Source organism: Python bivittatus, unplaced genomic scaffold (assembly GCF_059951505.1).
Source record: "Python bivittatus isolate LINGU-HERP-01145 unplaced genomic scaffold, Pbiv_v1 ctg000080_np1212, whole genome shotgun sequence".
Lineage (NCBI taxonomy): Eukaryota > Metazoa > Chordata > Lepidosauria > Squamata > Pythonidae > Python > Python bivittatus.
Window position 1 is genome coordinate 88,270,009 of NW_028277035.1, and position 18,058 is coordinate 88,288,066.

General features: G+C 44.2%; 1 non-coding gene across 1 annotated transcript; it reads left to right on the forward strand.

The window, feature by feature from the left end:
* The first annotated feature begins 9,585 nt into the window (after positions 1–9,585).
* On the forward strand, positions 9,586–9,673 carry TRNAY-GUA (transfer RNA tyrosine (anticodon GUA)). The gene is given in 2 exon segments: positions 9,586–9,622; positions 9,638–9,673. It is a non-coding gene; the product is annotated as a tRNA-Tyr (tRNA).
* Positions 9,674–18,058: the final 8,385 nt, after the last annotated feature.

An 18,058-nucleotide genomic window follows, 5' to 3' on the forward strand; every position in this document is an offset into this window, starting at 1 on the left:
CCCCCCCTTATCAGTTAATTAACAGGCAGGTTGGATGCCCCCCATAGATAATCCATACCAGATTTGGAGAGGGTGGTGATACTTCCTCCCAGCCTCATCCCAATTCTATATCCTGTTTCAGGAAGGACCTGCAGCTTTACTGTTGTTTTCAGGACTGTGGGTGAATGCATGAAAGAACAGAGGCTCTAATGTCAGGAGTGCATTCGTGTGGAGGTCTACAGGACTTTGCAAAGGCAGGTGGTGTACAAAGATCTCTGCATGGTTTGAGGTAGGACAGAGGCAGAGTAAGTTCATGAGATGGTTGGAGTTCCCAAGCTCATGAGCAAAAGGACGGACACTGGCTAAGAGAGGAGTGGGGGAATTTTCCTCTGTAGCCTGGAGTTTAGTCAGTCAACATCTTATGAGCTGGCACATTTGGGAGGAACCACTTTGGGAGCAATTATTTAGATCCCAGAGGGAAAGGATAGTTATTAATAGCTCTGCTGCAGAAGAGCTGGAACACCTGAATAAATAAAGTCACAAGGTCTGACAGATTAATTTTTATCTTTTAAGATCCTGAGCTCCTTTGGAGTCAAAAACATGAGGTAAGAAGTTCCTATGTTAGACCTCCCCAACCTGAGGCCTTCCAGACACGTTGGGACTTCATTTCCTGGAATTCCCAACCATGACATCAATTGCCATGAACACTTAGAAAAACATGCCTATTCTTTTCTGGCCAAGGGAGGTCAAGCTAGTCCTCCTCTTGCTGTCCTTCTGTTGACAAGCTGAGGAGATGTAGAAGCAGGTTGGCCACGAGCCAAGGAAGCCATGGTGCATTCTGTACTGCCACTCATATACTGTACTGATCAGGATCATCTTCTCTCCAAGTCTATGGCTTAAGCCTACGTGTGTGCTCCATCATAATGAGATTTTCTTCAATCCAGCCAGTTCTCTCAGTTGGTAAATCATGGTTTATGACTTAGTTGTGTGTGAAGAAGGTCTATGGTTCCCAGGCTACAGAATGTATTTTATATTCTGCAAGATTCAACTCATCAAAGAAAAATAGTAACCCCCCTCTCCCCTTCCCCAACACCAAAACAGGACTTACAAAATGTGCCAATGATCATGTTTGTTCTTTACACGTTGGATGGTTTGTACTGTTCCATACTCTATGGCCCACCCAGGTTTGTAATCGGTTTATAATAAATTTGCCCTGCAGTGGAAAAAAGCAATTAAGTAAAGCCACTTGAGCTGCAGCGCATGTGTTGATTCAAGGCAGTTCTGCAAAGGCAACAGAAGAGAATCCAAACCAAGCAATTTCCTTCCATTCACACCTGGGCCTCAACCAGAGCCAGCACAGCCTGGAGCAGGAAGGCCCCATATCCTGTTATTTGATCCACCCAATCCCTAACGTGCCCATTTACGTTGTAAAAAACAATAAGCAGTTGGCACTCTCTGCCACAGTCAGAGGGGGTGTTATACCCTGTACATACCAGATGCAAGGGGTGGTAGTTAGCATCTGCAATTTCACATGTTTTTGTTCATACGTGGTGTGGCTGTGCAATACTTCTGGTTCAGTCTTGATGATCGGTGTTCCTGGAGCCCTAGGCATGTGACATATGTTGCTGCTGCTATGTTTATGCTGTTGATTTTATTGTACTTTTATGTTTTAACCCAATTTACGAAGGTTGGGAGGTACTCCACTCAGAGTTCTCTTATAAATCCAGATAAGTAAGTATACAGAAAAAGCAGATAAAGGGAGACATGGTAAGAAGTATCTTCAATCATGTATGGTGTGCAAAATGTTGATGTAGAGATTGTAGGAGAGGATGGTGAATAAACAACGTTAAACTTTTGGGATATCCACTAAATCGAAAGGCAGGAGGTCAAGGACCAATAGGGAGCACATCTTGTCACAATACCATGGACTTTGAGCCATCAGAAGGGTAGTCATCACCAACTTCAATCACTTTAAAAGAAGGAGTAGAAATTGTGAAGGACACAGTCTTGATGGTTGTACACCATCTGCATTATAACCTGGATATAATAAATATCAGGATTTGTCCTGCTTTGCGAGCTTCTTCAATGCATTTAAATGCATCTGGTTGGTCACCATGTGATATACAGACTTGATCTAGATTGGCCATATGTCTGATCCAACAACAGGAGAGTTGTTGCTGCTGCTGCTGCTGCTGCTTCCTCTTCCTCCTCTTCTCCTCCTCCTCTTCCTCCTCTCCCCCTCCCCTTTTCAAAGAATCATAAAGTTGAAAGCACCATCAAATCCAACCCCAACCCCTCCTTACTGCAAACATCCAAATTAAACCCTCCAGCCTCTATTTGCCCACATCCAGTGAAGGGGAGCAAAGACAAACACATCTACTTCCCTCTACCTTTTCTTGTAGGACTTAGCTTCCAATCCTCTGATCACCCTTTTTGCCCATCTTTGGCACCCAGAGCTGGATGCAGTATTCAAAGTGGGGTTTGACTATCACTTTCTGTGATTTGGAAACTACTCTTCTACTGCTGCAACCTAAAATTGAATCTACAACATCACACCACTGACTCCTATCCACTCTATGGTTCATACCAAGACCGTGACTGTCCTGCCCAGAGTTAGACTGTGTACATCACTCCAACCCCTTTAACATATCCTGCCGTGCCTAGAATCCATTGCCCCACTTATGTTTATTTATTTATCAAATTGTAAGGCCGCCCATCTATCTGACAAAATTCTGGGCAACAAATATACCATGTAAAACATCAAGAATAAAATAAACAAGCAAACAAAAACCCAGGCTGAAGCCCATTAATCAAAAACCCAAAACACCTAGCCATACATCCATGCTGGAGCTCCCAAACTAACAGTCCGGGGGAAGAGCGAGGTCTTCACAGCTTTCTGAAAGGCCAGTAAGGTTGAGGTGGTCCATTTCTCTGGTGGGAGGCTGTTCCATAGGGCAGATGCCATGACAAAGAAGGCTTGTTCCCTGGCCCCACCAGGTGACACTGTCTCATTGAGGGGACCTTGAGCACGCCCACTCTACCAGATCTGATGGGGCAGGAAGAAACCACTAGGGAGAGGCGGTCCCGCAAGTAATCTGGCCCAATGCCATGCAGGGCTTTAAAGGTGACAACCAGCAACTTGAATTGCACCTGGAAGCCTACTGCTCCCACAGCAGCTCCCACAGCAGTGGTCTTGTGTGGATGTACCATGGTGCTATGTTCTGCATTCCGGACCAGCTGAAGCTTCTGAATGCTTTTCAATGTTCATGGCTATAACCATCCACATTTTTTTTTTTTGTCTGCACTCAGTCATTGCTGACCCTGCAGTGACTGCTTGGACGAGTCCTTGCAGTTTTCAAGGCAACTGTTTTCGGAAGTGGTTTGCCAGAGCCTCCCTCCTAGGGCAGAGCCCAGCTGGCGAGCGCAGGAGGCGGGGTTTCCGTTGCTTCGCGCCCTCCTGAAATCCTCTGGTACTTAGCTAAGCCTGGATAAAACCTAATCTGAAAGGGAAGTCTGCATTCTACAGGGCCCAGCCATCTGAGAGTCCTCCGATAGGAAACGTGACTGCTAAACATCAACAGACTGTGATAGCAGCTAAGATCATAATTCTGTTTACCTTATTATTCCTTACCACGTGCCATTTATGATTACTTCTCATCTGTCATCATCATCATCATCCCCTTCAATTAGTGTGTTTTGAGCAAAAAGGATCTTCCTGTGCATTTCTACTGTGCATTTCTACTGTGCACAGGAAGAACCATGATTACACCTTCATCTTGTTCTTTCTATAAACAATAAACTTATTTTGGACTGAGAGAAACCCTGGAATGGTACATGGGAATTCAGGTTCAGTCTCATTAAGACAAAGATTCTTTTCACATGGACTACCACCAGACCAGACATTTCCTACTTGGTTCCTCCAGGATGCAGAAAATAGACACAAAAATGGTGAGGGGCTTAGAGGTTACATCTTATGAAGAATAGTTAAAAGAAGTAGGGGTTAGCCTTAAGAAAAGGCGGCTAAGGGGAGACAAAATAGCAGTCTTCCAATATTTAAAGGGCTTCACAAGGAAGAGGGTGTGGATTTATTCTCCGTCGTACCCTAGGGTAGAACAAGAACCAACGGTGGAAGCTTTCCAGAAAGAGATCCAACCTAGAAGTCAGAGGAAGTTGGAGTCAGGAGGAATTTCCTGACTGTGAGAGCTATTCAGCCGTGGAACAGACTGCCTCCTAGAGTTGTGGGTGCTTCATCACTGGAGGTTTTCTAGCAAAGGTTGGACAGCCACTGGTTTGGGATGGTCTGAAGAGGCTGGAATAGAAAACCTCCAAAGTAGCTTCCAACTTTATGATTCTCGTCTTGGCACTTGTCTCTTATATTTTATTCTTTTATTTTTCAACCCTCTTCTCTAATCTGTCAAGTGACTTCGAGTGTTGCTCTCGCCTTCTAATGTATTAAATGTCCCACTTGGTTTTGCATTGTATGCACCCTTGATAAGCTCTTTATCTAAGTTGGTAATAAACATGTTGTGGAATGCTGGGCAGTGACACCCCATTCGATACCTCACTGATTAGGAATTGCATATCACCAGACTTAAATTTGCAAGCCAGCGAACAGACATACCATCCTGCTCCAACCAAACTAGCTTACTAATTAGAATATTATGAGATAATTGCCCAGCACCAGTTCCTCTTCAGCAGCCTGAAGTATAGTGTATCATGGTATGCGCCCTCAGATTAACCAGGATTCCAAGTATGATGAATTTCCAAGGCGGCCTCTTGATTTGTAAGCCACTGTTTGCAAGGATGTTTTATATCAACTCAGCCTGGCAATGGGCCATACTCCCTGAGTTCCAAACAGTAACAATTCAATCTTAAAAATGGGGTTTATTGTTTGTTTTCCTAATACATAAAATGCTGTGCTAAAAATGAGTCAAATAAACTTTGGCTGCAATTTCACAGGATAACTGGGATCCAGATGAAATGGCTTCAAGAACTGAATCAGGCCTATTTAAAAAAAAAATAGGAAGTGTTGACAATTCCAGGCCACATTTTCTTTGTTAGATCTATTTTGACTAAGAAAAAAGTTTAAGTGGGGTTAACTGAAGACGAATTAAGCGGGGCTTTTCCTGAGATGCTACAGTACCTTTGGTGCCCGTTCAGAGCCCACCCCACCTGCCTTTGCAATCTCCCCACCGTCTGCTCTTTACCACTTGGTGCCCAGCATCCAGAAGCACTTGCCCAACTGTAAGTCCACCGATTCCAGCTCCTACGATCACAACCTGCTTTGGTTTGCCAGCTCTGCCCAATCCAATATTCTTAGCAATAACCAACAATGGTCATATTCGGGGTCCTTGAAACATTTCTCTAAGGGACTGGGACTACTTGGCCGAAGAAGCAAAGAGCAGTGAGACTCAGAAACACTGAAAAGACACGAACAACCATTCATTAGACAAAAGAAGAAGTGTTTGTGACTTGGACAATTTTCCTTTACAAACAGAGGAGGAGGATCTGCAGTGTTAATCCCCAGCCAGCATCCCAGAGTAAGGAAGCTAGTTTGCTTCCCTCTACAGTAGCTAGGGGCCTTTCTCCTAATATATACTTTTTCTGCCCCCATGGCATTACTTTCATTTTATCCCCAGCCCACAAGGGAGACCAGTCTATATTTGTTGGTATTTCAATATGAAAACATAATAATGGTTCTTATCTGAGATTAAGCCAGCCTACCCTTTGGGGCGATGGAACATCCATCTCTGGAGCTCTACTTTACAAAAACCATCAGTCCAAGAAGGGTTGTTTTTCCTGCTTCCCTTGATCCTCCTCAGGTGTTTTACTGAAAGAGGGAAGGAAGAAGCTAGGCACAATTATGGGCATAGAATAAAGGGAGATCTGGTTTCAGAAAAGGAATTTAGAAAGAAAAAGAGAAATAAGGCCAAGCCTAGGAAGAAAGAGGGAGATTCTGCTTCTATTTATTCAATAATCTCTTCTCCTGGAAAAGGAGTAGGGGCGTCAATGCTTTGAACCCTACCATTACTCAAACTACATATGTCTTTTATAGAAGAACCTGGGAAGAGCCTGGGAAGAAGTTTTATACAGATCAATCCATTTGTCCATTCCCAGCCCTAACAAAGAGCACCTCTCTTTGTTTTCAATCAGCCCTCCTTGAAGTGCCAAGAATCAACCTGGGACCTCCTCCAAATAAAGCAGATCCTCTACCAAGGAGCCACTGCCCCATCTTCTCTTTGGTTTTTCTGGGAAACTTGGGAACCAGGCAGCTGTTTTAGCTCATGATGGCCAGTAACATATTTCCAGCTATGATCAATGGAAGGCTACCTTGTACACATCCAAAGTGCCTTCTCCATCACTCCCTGGTGAGTGCTTTAGGCAGGGCAGCCTGGGGACGTGTGGTCATTTAAATGAGGCAGAGTGGCGCATATTCAGAATGCTCTTCACCTTCTCTTGGAGACAAGCTAATGCCTCACCCTGAAGAAGAGCCATTCAGAGCAAGACATCAGCCCAGTATTCGTTCCCAAGAGGTCCATCAACTGCTTCTCTCTTGGGGCCAACACTAGCAGGTCACCAGGGCAGATAGGAATGATTGAAGCAGCCACCACAAGCCAGGGAATGAATAATGGCTGGTCACAGGGTCACACTTCCCTTCAGACGATGCCCTTGCCCAATCTGCCCAAGTTTCCCAATCTGCAACTTGAGCTACATGACTTATCATGGCTTATGGGAAGGCCAGTCCTGTCATTTGTGTCTTCTTGATCTGATTTTCATATTATATTCTTAGTCCACCCAAAACTGGAGTTCTTTGAGCAGATCATGCTATCTTAAACATGAACACGGTAGAATACAAATAACAACATCATCAAGATTTTGTATATGGCTTTGAGCTCCTTATCACCTGGTGCCATGAAGTTACAGAGATGCTATAGGAATAGACTAATAGCCATTCCTTTCTGCGTTTTTATAGGCCTGCTTTCCCCAACCTGGAACTCTCATTGGACTTCAACTCTCATGCCTTCTCGGCCTTGGGCGGGGAATTCTGAGAATCTGGACATCATCAGATTATGAAAGGCTACCACAGACTGCTAGCTAAAAATCCTTGCTTAATGCGCACTGATAGAGTCAGCTGATATACCTAAAATTAGGAATGCAGATCACAACACGAGTCAGGCTGGCCATAACCCGTTCTGTGGTTTGGAATGGACCCAGTCATGACATAAGATTTATTTATTTCGTGCCTAAGGCTGCCCAACTCCATAGCATACAGGCAGCATACACTAAAAAATACAAGTTAAAAAAAAATCCCATTGCTTTTTGAAGAACCAAAGGTACTTTTAAGATTGTCACATCTGGTGCCCGCAGTTTGCTCAACTCCTATATATTGGCAAATCTTCCAGCAAAATCATGCTCCAAAAACTCATCTTTATGTAGCCAAAAGAAGGGAAGGATCAGCAGGTAAAAGGAAATCGAAAGAGTTCCCAATGTGTAAAACATACTGTATGTAGAAGGAAAAACAAAAACAGAAACAAAAATCTCAGTGATTTTAAATGAGTACCAGGCATGTTCAGTAGAGATGGGATGATTCACTCAATATGTATAGATTTTTTGTAGATTCCATATGTAAACACATATTAAATGTTTATTTGTCAAGCACCGTAAGGCTCCACCCACCCATCTTCAAAAAACCAACATAATCCATGGCAGTCCATGGCATTTCCTACCAAGAGGATGGTATAAAACTCAAAGTGAAGTTCCATTTTCATTGTTCAATCTTTTTCTTGCAAGAAAAAAATATTGAACAATCTTCTTGCTTCTCCTAGGAGTACCAGATTTGGGCTACAAAAATCCAGCTAGCCATTAATGGCAACAAGGGATTAAGAGTTTTCTGTATCTCTTTACTTCCATCTAGAGGTCATTTGGAGCTTTGCAACCCAGATACAGTAGATATACTTTTCTCCTTTTGGGGGGGGGGGAGAAGGGGAGTTCCAAGTTTATTTGTTGTGGAGGATCCCAGCCTGTTCCTTTAAGAAAACAATTTTGTTTTGGAGATTTTCCATTTTCCATGCCCAAAGTCCATTATGGTGCTGCTAAGACAATGCACAACTTGGATCCTACTTGGACTTGCAGGTTATGCCCAACATGTAACCCATTTATTATTACATATTGGAAACTTCTTATGCCCCAGTCATGGAGAAAAGTGCTACAAGCCTGAACACTTAGCTTACAAGCAAGAAGGAAAGAGTGAAACTCTGTAATGCACATCCTCGTGTGTATGGGTTGGAAGAAAAAAACATTTTCCCCTGCAAAATATTGTATAGAAACCTTTCAATTTTGTCTGGAGGTTCAGAAACAGCGTGTGGTTTCACTAAGCTACTTTCAATCTTTAAGAGAGAAACCCTAACGACTTGCAAGCAAAATCACTTGGTCCCTCAAGCTGGAATTGAACCAGTGACCGAAGGATGACTTAAGTCCCTCTCTGTTCTGTCAACTGAGCCATCTAAGGAATCTGCTGGCTCTGTTCTTTTAATCCTTAGATGTGGTTCCTTTTAAAACTAGATAACTATGAGCCTACGGGGCATTGAACTGAAATTTCATTTTAGATTGCTGTGTCTTTTTGCAGAATTCTTGCCACATAGGTAACTCTTTGCCTTGCATGATAACATTTGGGTGGCATCAAAATCTGCTGGTTAAGGGGACTAGCAGCTCTAAAACACCTACGTATCATGAAGTCTTCCTACAATGCCATCTTTATCATGACAACCTGCATAACTTATGTCACTTGTTTGGAACGGAAAGCAAGCATCCAAACTATAAAAGTGATCCTCTTCCTTCCCCCAAAGGGAACTTGTATTGAAACTCAGCATTGATTCTAAACCTAACACAAGTTTTTCAAGTGTCTGGGTGACAATTTCACATTAAGAAGCTTGGAGGCGAAGAAATGAACTTCTGCACATACACATTTACACCTGGAAAAATAAGTAATCAATGAGATATCCAGGACTTCAGCAGATAATGCCTTTCCATGTTACCGTAGTGGTTAAAATGCTGGTTTATGTGCAGTACACTGAGGACTGTGGAACAGTCCCTGGCTCTCGATGTAGTCTACCTTACTGGGTTGTTTTCTAGATTAAAGAAGTGGATTGGTGAGGGAGGGAGAGAACCAGGCACGCTGCCTTGAACGTAATGCAGGGCATTAAATAAAAATTAATAGCACCGAATAAGTAATTAAATCATACACCCCCACAGCCAAACCAGGTGTCACTGTAGAAGCAAAAAGTAGAAGGGCGGATAGGTCAGGCAGATGTTTTTTTATGAAACTATGATACTCACTTTCTTCTACAGTAAACCACAGCTGTGCTCAAGCTAACTACTGATGTATTAAGAGCCAACCTTCATATCCTACGGCTGCTGGCATTTCCTAGGCAGACTCTGATTAGGGGCAGCTGAAGCCAATTCATAAGCTCATGACCAAATTACTCTTACCTCTTAAGGAGGTGTTCCTTTGCATTTGCTGCGAAGGGACTGGATTTAAATGAAAATCCAGCTCAGTAGATGCCACACCTGAAGTGAAAAACAGCCACAGAGCACCCCAGGCTCATCCCTTCGATAGCTCAGCTGGTAGAGCGGAGGACTGTAGAGAGCCACCAAAGTCATCCTTAGGTCGCTGGTTCGATTCCGGCTCGAAGGACATTTTTTCTTGCCAAGTAAATAATTCGACAAGGAAAGGACTTTTCAGATGTAATACTGATGTGATACTGAAATCACCCATATCCATATTCCATTTATCCCCCCTTCACAGCATTCAGGGAAAGCACAAAAATGCTTCTTTTTGTTTTACTAGACCATTTCAACTGTTGGCACTCAATACTGAGCCATGTGCTCTCTCTCTAAGGCAGTGTTGTCCAAACTTGGCCACTTTTAAGATGAGTGGACTTCAACTCCCAGAATTCCCCAGCCAGCATGGGAATTCTGGGAGTTCAACTCCACTCATCTTAAAGTGGCCAAGTTTGGACAACACTGCTCTAAGGCAAGGTCAGGTAGAGGAAGGGCCCTGAGAATTGCCAGGGGGCCTAGCAGCAACACAAGGACATCACCAGAAAGGGGGCTGCAGAATTTTCAGTTCTTTTGGGGGGAGGGGGGAATTGGAGAGTTTAGGAGCCTTCTTTAAAAAAACTAGGGTGTTCAGCTCCTACCAGAGGTTGGCATTGCAAGGCTCCACCCACCATCTTGCTCATTTTGACCTGACCCCCCCCCACCTATAATAGCCATTGGAAGACAATGGCTTGCTTGCTTGCTTCCAGTTTAGAGTTGGAGCCTCTTAGGTGCACATTTTTTGCAATGTAAGGGATGAAATCACTCCAAATGGATACCGAGCCCATTTGGTACTTTTTCATCCTTAATTATTAGATGTGGACACTGGCTTGGCAAACACAGCCCAATTTTATTAGCACACTGGGCTGGCAATAATTGGCAGGCAATGATTTTGGGGGGAACCTCATCCCAGAGGGCAGGCACTGCTACAGAGGATCTATCTATCCACTGCAGGGTTTCTCAACCTCAGCAACTTTAAGATGTGTGGACTTCAACTCCCAGTCCCTAAGATGGTGCATGGGATGCCCGCGTGTCTTGGTGCCTGCCAAACTTCCGCTCATTTAACTTTTTTAAAGAAAATTCTTTTAATTAAATTTTAGGAAGCTGGGGTACAGTGGGGCAAAAAAGTATTTAGTCAGCCACCAATTGTGCAAGTTCTTCTACTTAAAAAGATGAGAGAGGCCTGTAATTTTCATCATAGGTATACCTCAACTATGAGAGACAAAATGGGGGAAAAAATCCAGAAAATCACATTGTCTGATTTTTGAAGGATTTATTTGCAAATCATGGTGGAAAATAAGTATTTGGTCACCTACAAACAAGCAAGACGTCTGGCTCTCACAGACCTGTAACTACTTCTTTAAGAGGCTCCTCCGTCCTCCACTCGTTACCTGTAGTACTGGCACCTGTTTGACCTTGTTATCAGTATAAAAGACACCTGTCCACAACCTCAAACAGTCACACTCCAAACTCCACTATGGCCAAGACCAAAGAGCTGTTGAAGGACACCAGAAACAAAATTGTAGACCTGCACCAGGCTGGGAAGACTGAATCTGCAATAGGCAAGCAGCTTGGTGTGAAGAAATCAACTGTGGGAGCAATAATTAGAAAATGGAAGACATACAAGACCACTGATAATCTCCCTCGATCTGGGGCTCCACGCAAGATCTCACCCTGTGGGGTCAAAATGATCACAAGAATGGTGAGCAAAAATCCCAGAACCACACAGGGGGACCTAGTGAATGACCTGCGAGAGCTGGGACCAAAGTAACAAAGGCTACCATCAGTAACACACTACGCTGCCAGGGACTCAAATCCTGCAGTGCCAGACGTGTCCCCCTGCTTAAGCCAGTACATGTCTGGGCCCGTCTGAAGTTTGCTAGAGAGCATTTGGATGATCCAGAAGAGGATTGGGAGAATGTCATATGGTCAGATGAAACCAAAGTAGAACGTTTTGGTCTAAACTCAACTCGTCGTGTTTGGAGGAGAGAGAATGCTGAGTTGCATCCAAAGAACACCATACATCATGGTGGAAACATCATGCTTTGGGGCTGTTGCTCTGCAAAGGGACCAGGTCGACTGATCCGTGTAAAGGAAAGAATGAATGGGGCCATGTATTGTGAGATTTTGAGTGAACACCTCCTTCCATCAGCAAGGGCATTGAAGATGAAACATGGCTGGGTTTCATGACAATGATCCCAAACACACCGCCCGGGCAACGAAGGAGTGGCTTCGCAAGAAGCATTTCAAGGTCCTGGAGTGGCCTAGCCAGTCTCCAGATCTCAACCCCATGGAAAACCTTTGGAGGGAGTTGGAAGTCCATGTTGCCCAGCGACAGCCCCAAAACATCACTGCTCTAGAGGAGATCTGGATGGAGGAATGGGCCAAAATACCAGCAACAGTGTGTGAAAACCTTGTGAAGACTTACAGAAAACGTTTGACCTCTGTCATTGCCAACAAAGGATATATAACAAAGTATTGAGATGAACTTTTGATATTGACCAAATACTTATTTTCCACCATGATTTGCAAATAAATTCTTTACAAATCAGACAATGTGATTTTCTGGATTTTTTTCCCCATTTTGTCTCTCATAGTTGAGGTATACCTATGATGAAAATTACAGGCCTCTCTCATCTTTTTAAGTGGGAGAACTTGCACAATTGGTGGCTGACTAAATACTTTTTTGCCCCACTGTATCTCAAAAACAAAGCACCGGTCTCCTCCTGTATTTCCAAGAAAGCCTCTGAGCTTCAAGCAGACATTGATGAAGAACCACAACCCAGTGTTTTGACTCTAAGTGTGCCCACCTGCCTAGAAAAAGAGGGTGGGAGATAGCGTTCTGAAAAATCCGTGCTTTGCAACTGGTTATACTCTCCGTTTCTGTGATTTTGTACATGGAGTATCAGCCTGTGGTGGACCCTTGAACTACAGATTTGCTACACCAATTTTTCTCAGCCTCCATTCCCTGTTGGTCAACTGGGAGAAACAGAATGAATGTGATTTTGGAAACTCCTTGTCCAAAGCTTGAAAAACATGAGAAACTATACACCCTATTACTAGAATTTATGACAAACAGTATTATGAGTTGCACCCAGTGCACAATTTTAGTGTCTCATGACTACTGAGGAGTATCCAGCCCTTCTATGCTTTACCTGTCTTTTCCAAAAATTTTACCTGAAACTTAATTCTCTAGTTGTTCACTACTTTACTTACTAACTAGGGCTGACAGTTTACATACACCTCCCAAATTCTCTTCTTGCAATCCCCAGAAATTTCTACCTCACCCAGTCATCTGACATAAGAATCCCACTGATTGTCCTTCACGCGGCTGGACCTTCTGAGAAATAAGTTTAAGCAAATTGTATTCTTCAGCCTTTAATGGCTTCAGCCATTTGGTCCCGCAAAATTCAGTGCACAACTTGCCCACTGGATGGTCTTTATTCTGCTTGATGGGAACCTACGCTATGGCCTCAGTTACAGCATTTCCTTTAGAAAGATGAACCCATCAAAGATCTGAACATCATGCCCAGCTAAACTTTTGCCTACTGAACTGACTGCAACTCCAGAGCAAGTAAATGCCTACATGTCATAAACTGCAGGAAGTGGTGGTGTTTCTGAGATTTTTTTGCCATCACATCTGCCAAGCTGATTTTATAATTAGTCATAGATAGGCAGATAGATGTGTGTGTGTATAAAATAAACATAATAAATAGCTGAATAGAACTCCCAGACCTTGGTGGGCCTCCCTCCCCCTTCCTCCTGTCCTTATTCCAGAGAAGGATTTATTTTTATTTCTTTATTAAATTTGTATGCTGCCCATCTCCCCCAATGGGTGACTTTGGGCAGATCCATATGCTTACCAAATACGGCCATGATCCATTGCGGCTGCTGCAAAGCAGAATCAGAGCTTCCCTGCTGTCACTTCCTGATGCCAAACAGTTCACCGTTGCTACTTTGCAACCCCAGATAGCTGGACTCTGGAGAGACAAACACCACTTTAAAAGACCTGCTAACGAAGGGTTTCTCATTGTTGACCCCAACGGAACATTCAGCTCTTTAGAAGAGAATAAACCCCACCCCCTTCTAACACTGAAGATGTTATCTAGCTGGGTAACAAAACATTTGCAAGAAAACAACCAAGCTCAGAGAACCCCAAGGACTCCACAGTCTGCTCTTTTGTAGAGCCCCATTGTTTCAGAGAAGCAGAAATATGATGCCGATCAAGGTGGGCATTTAATACAGCAGGAATCCTCTAAAGGCTAAGACAGAAAGCAATAACATGCTTTATAATAGCACTTTTGCAGGTGGCTGAAAAATGAAACAGGGTTGTGCCTGATTAATACCTGGATGGGAAACCTTCAGGAATTCCAGACTGTGAAGTCAAAACTCATCCTGGAAAAAGGTACAGTAATGGCATCATCCTGTAAATACAACAACACAGACATTCCCAGAGGGTGAGGAGACTTTAAAGTTACAGGTCTTTTGAGGAATTCAAATTACTTCCCATATGTGGCACAGGCCTCCTTGCACACACGCTTCACCTTCTCCCTGCACCTCATTCACTTCTGATGAATTCACAGCAGAAGCAGGACTGGAATTCTTGAATCACAGCTCAGTCTCACCCACTATGTTGCATCAGCTTTCACGGTATGTAATCATAGCTTTAACAATAAAATATATAGATTATTTGTGGCTCAAGGTTGAACTGTGGAGTCCTTGGTGCTCTCTGAGCTTGGTTTTTGGCTTGCAGACATTTCATCACCCAACTAGGTAACATGAGATGTCTGCAAGCCAACAACCAAGCTCAGAGAGCATCAAGGACCCCACAGTAAAATATATAAAATAATTGTATCTGTGATAGACAGACAGACAGACAGATCGGTATTTAGGTAGATAGTAGCTTGATCTAGTGGTTAAGGTGCTGGATTAGGGGCAAGGAGACCTGAGTTCTAGTCCTGCCTTAAGCATGGAAGACAACTGGCTGACTTTGGATGAGTGCCTCTCTCTCTCAGCCCTAGGGAGGAAGAGGCGGTGGCAAGAGCAAATCCCTTCTGAAAATCTTTCCTAGCAAACTGCAGGGACCTGTCCATAGAGTCACCAGGACTCAAAACCAACTTGAAGGCAAATAATATCAATATTAATAATAATAAACTTGCATGCCACCCGATTCTCAATGACTCTGTATGGCTCACAACAAAGAAATTACAATAAAATCAATAAAAGATAAAAGATGGCAAGCATGATGAAGCGAGGGGCCCCACTCTCCCTTGCCAAAGGCCTGGGCAAAGAACGTCTTCAGGGCTCTTCTAAACAGCAGCAGAGTGGGGGGCATTCAGATTTTGGGGGGAACCTCATCCCAGAGGGCAGGCACTGCTACAGAGAATCTATCTATCTATCTACTGCAGGGGTTCTCAACCTTATCAACTTTAAGATGTGTGGACTTCAACTCCCAGAACTCCCCAGCCAGCATGGCTGGCTGGGGAGTTCTGGGAGTTGAAGTCCACACATCTTAAAGTTGATAAGGTTGAGAAACCCTGATCTATTGCATCTATCCATCCATCGTGCACCTAGAAAGAACAATCTGGCTGGCTTCTGAGTTCTACCGCTGCAGCACTGCAGTGGGAAAAATGCATTTTCTTTCTCTGCCTAAACAAATGTAAAATAGTCTTCCTCAAACTGATGACAGCCAGGTACATTGGACTACAATTCTCAGGAATTTGCAGCTAACGGCTCCCTTCTTATAGGAATCTCTGCCACACTTTTCAGTGGCATCCAGGAGGTGGGGGGAGGTCAAAACAGGTGAGATGGCAGGTGTGGTGTCCCCATGCAGGCTTTGCCCCTGGGGTGCACACCTGCTCAGGTGCAGGCTGAGAACTGCAGGAGTTATAGCCCCACGCTTTTGAAGGCATCCGATTTAGGAAGCCTGTTTAAAAACAGCAGAACTTGGTTCAGCGAACATAAACCCAATTAGTAGATTTTACTACACTGTATTCTAATGCGTAAAACCCAGTTTTTCTTCCCATACCTGTGTGCACGTAAAAAAAAAAGGACCTTCAATTGCACCCTTGTGGCCACCATACAGACTCTTCGGACCATACCCTGTGGATACTCCAAGCACACCGATGACACACCAAAGTGACACCGCTTTACACTGGCTTAATTAATCCAGATTGCATTACATAGATGCCTCTATGAATGCTCAAACAGGAGAGCAGAACATTCACTTCTAAAATGTCACGTACATACTCTGAATAGTTACTGAAATTGAATGACAAACACGGGGACAACTTACACTGCCCTTGAAGCTTACTCCTGGTTCTACCTGCTCCGGAGCAGGCACACCCACACCCCTCGGTATGCTCAGAAGTAAGTTCCGGAGAACTCCGTGCTACTTACTCCTACATCCGCAGGAGTACGAGGGCCAATTCCGACGGGCCTTCTTTCCGAGGTCACCATCGTTTGTGCCACGGCATCCCCTAATTCTATTCCCCCCACATGAAAAGGGACTACAGAGCCCATTTTCTCTTGCAATCTCCCAGCTGGGTTGGACCCCAGACCACAACGATCCCGCTGGCTGGGAGGTGAAGACCGAAGCGCCGGGCGCGTAAAGGCTGCTCCTAAGCCGCAGAGCTCAGATCTACGCCCGTCGGACTACAACTTCAGTTCTCCCCAGTCACCACGGCGTGGGAAGCCGAGCCTGGTCTGAACCGCGCGAAGACTCCCCCTCTGCTTGCTAAACGGAGACCCAAATCCTACGATCCTTAGCAAACTAAGCCTAAACGCCACCCGCGGAAACTCCTCCCAAGCGCGACTAACTCTGCCGAGGTGGAGAACAGCGCGGACCCCGTCAGGGATCCCAGCTCCCCAAAAGCGGACTTTCCAGGTCCCAGCCTGCAACAGACCCTCGGGATGGGCGGGGGGGGGGTAGGGCACACACCTTTTGTTGTGGGAGTTTTTTTTAAAGAGAAAGAGACTTTGCGTTGCCTTCCAACAGAGTGCTGCAGTGAGGCAGAGATTCCACAGGAGAAGTCCCATCCCCTTCTGAGCTGCTGCTTTTCTAGAAAAGATGTGTTTATTGTGTAGGGCAGTGTTTCTCAACCTTAGCAACTTTAAGATGTGTGGACTTCAACTCCCAGAATATGGGGAATTCTGGGAGTTGAAGTCCACGTATCTTAAAGTTGCTAAGGTTGAGAAACACTGGTGTAGGGATAAATATGAGTGTGTCTATGAAAGAAAAAGAACCGGATGGAGAACATCCATCCATCTATCTCATTTTACTTTATTTTCTTAGCAGCCCTGAGCACTTTCTACTTAAAAAAAAAAAGGGTAAAATATTTTAAATCAGTTAAATTTTTCCCACCATGGGACACACTGGGCCAACGCTGGAGGACCAAATCTGGATTGCAAAACTCCAAACCGCCCCAAGGGGGGAGTAGAGTGAAGAGGTCTCTCTGTGGCACCGGTGGTGGCTCTGAGTTTTGCAGCCCGCAGGCGGTCGCTCGACTTCACAAGGTGACCTTTTAAACCCCCTTCAAAGCCTGAAAATGTGCGAAAGGAGTGGGGCTCGGGGGCTACAGATGGGATGCTGAGGGGCACAGGTGTCCTATCCCTATGCAAAAGCTAGATAGTTTTTTTTTTTTAATTTCAGCTTTTTCTATTTTCTATTTTTAACGAGCAAACAGGTGTGTTAAACCTCATTGAACTGAAAACCCATCAACTGTTTAGTACAGTGTTGTCCAAACTTGGCCACTTTAAGATGAGTGGACTTCAACTCCCAGAATTCCCCAGCCAGCCATGTTGGCTGGGGAATTCTGGGAGTTGAAGTCCACTCATCTTAAAGTGGCCAAGTTTGGACAACACTGCTCTAGATGCTTCAAAAAATGTTGCTGTTGGAAATTGCACGTCTTGAATTCTGCGCCGCCATTTATTTCTGTTTGAAATAAGGATGTGTTTGCTTAATAGAATTGTGACTCGTAATCACAATACGTAAAAGCTGTGCTTTGGCTGAACTATAACCCAAATTGCTGGAAAGGTTCCCAGAATTCCTCATGCTATACCAAGGACTAGATCCTTTATCTCCATCCCATTTATTTTCACTGCATCCAGAGAATTTGTGAAACATGCATGCCATCTCGTGGCTAAAGTGCAGATCTGCAAACGCATTCTTCTAAGCTTGACAATTTCATTTGCCGGGACAGGGCATCCCCAGGCAACATGGAAATTAAAAATCCAGATTTTTAAAGTCCAAGTATATCTCGGGAAAGAAATAAAACAAGTTAAAGCAGGCATTTCCCCTTCTCTGATCAATTTTCCAATTATCATTCAGTTCACCAACAGTTTCTCTGGAGAAAATGAGAGGGAGGCGAGCTTTCTTCTCTCGACTTGTAAACATAATTGTTTTTGTCCTTTTTTTAAAACGTGGCTGGAAAGTGTTCAGATGCTTCAGCATCCTGGACGCTGCATTTCTGCATATCTGAAC